The sequence below is a fragment of the Coregonus clupeaformis genome, chromosome 12, assembly GCF_020615455.1.
Source record: "Coregonus clupeaformis isolate EN_2021a chromosome 12, ASM2061545v1, whole genome shotgun sequence".
Lineage (NCBI taxonomy): Eukaryota > Metazoa > Chordata > Actinopteri > Salmoniformes > Salmonidae > Coregonus > Coregonus clupeaformis.
In genome coordinates, this window is record NC_059203.1 from 52027820 (window position 1) to 52031970 (window position 4151).

The window sequence follows — 4151 nt, forward strand, 5'->3', positions numbered from 1 at the left end:
TGCCCTTAACTAGGTGTCTTCGCTAGACAGACACAGAGAGAGAGGAAGAAAGTGAGAAAGAAAATATGAAAGTGAGAGAGAGAGCGAGAGCGGTGGGAAGAGAGTGGAAGACAGACAGAGAGATAGATGGAGAGAGAGAAACAGAGAGAGAAAGGCAACAGTGCAAATGTACTTCAACTTGAGTATTTCAACAACTCTTCTCTTCCAACTTGTTAGGCAATCACATGTACCTACGGGGGAAGGATGGCCAGCCACACAGGAGGGTACTTTTTACTAAGGAGGAGAAGGAGGCCGTGCTGACCGAGATGCATGCTGGCCATTTCGGATTGAAGAACATAATTGCCAAAATCAACCTACGCTTCTTCTGACGGGGAATTGTCATGGAGGTGGACAGCTGGGCAAGTGAAATAACCTTTTGTTTATCAATCACATTCTATTATATCTGAAATTATTATGATTTCAATGAATGTCAATTCAGAGAGCACACAATGTTTCAATTTGTAACTTTTTGCTTAAAGGTCAGTACCCTGTCTAGCTTGACAGTAGTTTATGAGGATGAAGACTGTGGCACCGGAGTTTAAGCCCAACATGATCGGTAAGTGTCCCAATTGAAATTCAATTCAAAATAAGTTGTTTTGTAATAGGTGCTTTATTTGACCACAGTAGAGTTCAATATCATAGAACGTGTGTGTGTGTCTGTGTCAGTATCCTTACAAATATGAAAATCTGCATAGTGTATGATACAGATATGGGTAAGAATAAAGTCATCTTCTCTCTAACACTTTAAATGTTAGGGGTGGACCTCATCGAACGGTTCACGAAATCCAGGAATGGCAACAGCTGGTGTCTGACTGCGACCGATCACTTTACCAATTGGGTGGAGGCAATACCCATTAAGATCAGTAAAGGAAGAGAACGTGCTTAACTCTAAATTCCCTTCTGTAACCCATTAAAAATGGTGCTTGTAACCCAAAATGTATTTTCGTTTTGTATGATACCCATCAAGGACAAGACTGGCGAGGCCACTTCCAAGGTGATGATGGACATCTTCAACACCCATGTTTCTCCTGAGGTCATCTTGAGTGACCGAGGTCATGAACGCTGGAATAAGGTACGGATGTTGTAGGTTATATTCTGTCACCAATGGTTTGTTTTATTTATTTTTTATAATTAGTTTTTGTTTTTCCATGGTACATAGACATATTTCATTATCTTACATTGTCAATAGGTATCGCTTTCCTACCCCCTCCCTCATGTTTGGTGAATGGACCAACCAGACCCTCAAGACTGCCATGGGCAAGTCCCTTGACGGGTACCAGGAATGGTGGGAGAACAACCTGAAGGTAATTCTCTTTGCACACAACAGCAGCGTCCAGGCCTCCACCGAGGACAGACGGGAGCCGCAGCTGTTGACTGAGGTAAACAATGCAATTGTATATACAATCATTGCCTATACTGTAGTCTTTCAAATTTGTGATTGACTTAGTGTTGTTGTTAGTCTATTGCTATTTTTGTATAAGGTACTTTCAGATCACTGAAACCCCACTTGATGTGGTGGAAGATGTCAAACCTGATCAGAACGCCTTCGAGGACCACCTTCAGGCATGGACTGAGAAGGATGTGGAGGTTTTTGACCAGGTAAAAATGATTGTCCACTGTTAATTTATTTTCTGGCCCTCCAAGAGATATGTAAGAAATGCATTTGTAATATCAAATAAAATTGCATTTATTCCTGTTATCAATCAAGGTGAGACTGAACATCGACAAGGCACAGGAGAAACAGAAGGAGAGCTACCGGAGCAGAATCAAGAAGGGGAACAAGTGCTTCGACATCCAGGCAAATTACTTGGTTTGGAAGAAGGACGAAAGGAAGGCGAGACCTGGGAAACCTAGCTGCTCTTTCGCTCCTAGCTGGGGTGACCATCTGTTAAGGTGAATATAAAACATCTCAGATAATAACTATTTGCATTTGCACACAAAATAACCTGAAGATAGTTTTAGTTTCCCTAACACTGATATTTTTCTCTTTGTCTTCCTAGGGTTACCTCGGTGGAAGACAACAATCTTCTTCAGTTGGAGCAGTTGGACGGTCAACCACTGAAAGCCCTGACGCCCTACACTTCAGTGAAGCCCAATAGACAAAGTATGTTGAGCTTTGGTTGACATTTGAGAAAGCAAGAAATTGTAGTTATGCTGAGTTTATAAAAATGTACCTCTTCAATTTATCTCTCCAAATGACTTTAGGACCATCGACTGTCCGAGCCCCCCAGGAGGTATCCCATCCGACTGAGCCAGTGAGTTTGGATTAGTCTGATTCTCTGTGCTCTGAGTCGGAGGGGGACCAGCTTGAGGTAGGCTATACCTTCCAAAACTGTTGAAAAGTACATATCTCCCATTTATAACACTGCACTAATCCATCAAATTTTCTCACAGTGAAGTGTAACCTGTGTGTTTGCTTGTTTACGTCTCTGTCTCCTACCCTGTTCCCTTTAACTTTGCCCAACACCCAGATGTGGATCCACCTGCTGTCCTCCATTACCAACCATCCTCCAACTTTTCATTACATCATCTACAGCTACTGTTATTGTCATGTTGTCATTATCTGCTAAGAACATTTTCTTGCTCTATCATACTGGGCACGTAATATGTGAGATACACAGATTAACTAAAAACACTAGCACTGCAAACACTCAGAACAAAGAGAGCAGCAGTGCCTGGACTTTGCAGTCTCCCGCTTCAAGTCCCCCTTTCGAGACTGGCTGCCTGTTGAGAACAAGTGACAGGCAGAACCTCCCACCCACACAGCAACCACCTCCTCTATATTCCACACACCAGAATTCAGTATTTTAGTCTTTGATTGCCATGTCAGTGTACAAAAAATCTGTGAAAATAAATGAATGACACAACTGTACCAAAATTCTTAAATAATGGCAGGTTGGTTTTCACAGCTGTTTCATAAGGTGTAAATTATTGTAAGTTGTAAGGTATCCTTTGATGGTATTTATTTGTTCCACATTATTCATTGTTGTATTCTACGACCTACAATAGATGCATATATATCAACCTCAAGTGTGTACTAATGAGCTATGCGAGACAGAAAAAAATGAATCATAATAGAGGACTACTGAACTTGTATTATTTCAGTGTAGATAAGGGAAGTGGAGGTTAAAATAAAAACATCACAGCCAGACAAGCCAGTGTATGAATCAAACGGATTTGCATATGAATGGAGGGGAAATTAGCTGACTTTGTGATCTGTAATGTAAGTAACTTGAATGTGTCAAGCAGATTACACGTTTTCTTTGCTATTTCCGAAACGTAGCAACGTTTAAGACATGGATTTCATGTTGTAATGTTAACAAGGTACCCAAAAGTAGTTTGAAGTAATGTTTTCATTTTATTAGCTAAAGAAAACTTGTTTAAACAGCGAAATTGTCGCGGAAATCAGCCTTGTTTGCATAGCGATGATGAGAAAACGTAACATAGGCTGTAATGATCTCCAAAATGTGACTCATTAGGTCATCACACCGTTGATATAGCAACGGACGCTAATAGTTTATCGAATCCCATTGTGACGCAGAGGGGACACTTTTTGGCTGGGGGACATTATTTGGCATGACAGGCCCTGCCCGGTCGTTATTAGGCCATGATTACTACAAGTTTAGATAGCTGGCTAGACTAACTTACCAATAAAAAAATTGTTAGCTGACATGGCTAATTGAGTGACTGTATAGAACACTCCTAAGTTAGCTCAATGGTAAGTTTGAAGCATCAGTTATTCTCTAAATGTATCTATACTGTGACGACCCTCCCACTCTGTCTGCCGTATTCTCTCTCTTTGCTCTTGTTTCCTTATTAGGATGCCGGTGGGCGGAGTTGGGAGGGTCGTCAGCTACATGGGAAACACCTGGGCTTGGGTGTGTCCCAGGATAAATGGACCTCTTCCACATTCATTGGGGAGACTCCATGCAGACACCTTTATTGATTTTTGTTGTGGTATTTTTGTGGCTTTTTGGTTGTTTGCTTTGGCACCTTTCAACACCTTGCATTATTACATTTATGCATGCATAACACTCACTTACACTACTGATTACTGATTACACACACCATTGTTAATTATACTTAGTTTACTTTAGTTAATAAATATATAT

The 4151-nt window shown here is 41.0% G+C and overlaps 1 long non-coding RNA gene across 4 annotated transcripts; it reads left to right on the forward strand.

The window, feature by feature from the left end:
* Positions 1 to 517: 517 nt before the first annotated feature.
* On the forward strand, positions 518 to 3893 carry LOC121578722. Of its 4 annotated transcripts, none has more exons than XR_006002820.2 (8): positions 518 to 595; positions 795 to 1111; positions 1229 to 1418; positions 1521 to 1638; positions 1748 to 1932; positions 2040 to 2143; positions 2245 to 2351; positions 2511 to 3851. It is a non-coding gene; the product is annotated as an uncharacterized LOC121578722 (long non-coding RNA). The 4 variants fall into 4 exon arrangements; XR_006002822.2 differs by having other exon boundaries at positions 1229 to 1343; XR_006002821.1 differs by lacking the exon at positions 2511 to 3851 and adding an exon at positions 3860 to 3893 and having other exon boundaries at positions 1229 to 1638.
* The last annotated feature ends 258 nt before the right edge of the window (positions 3894 to 4151 follow it).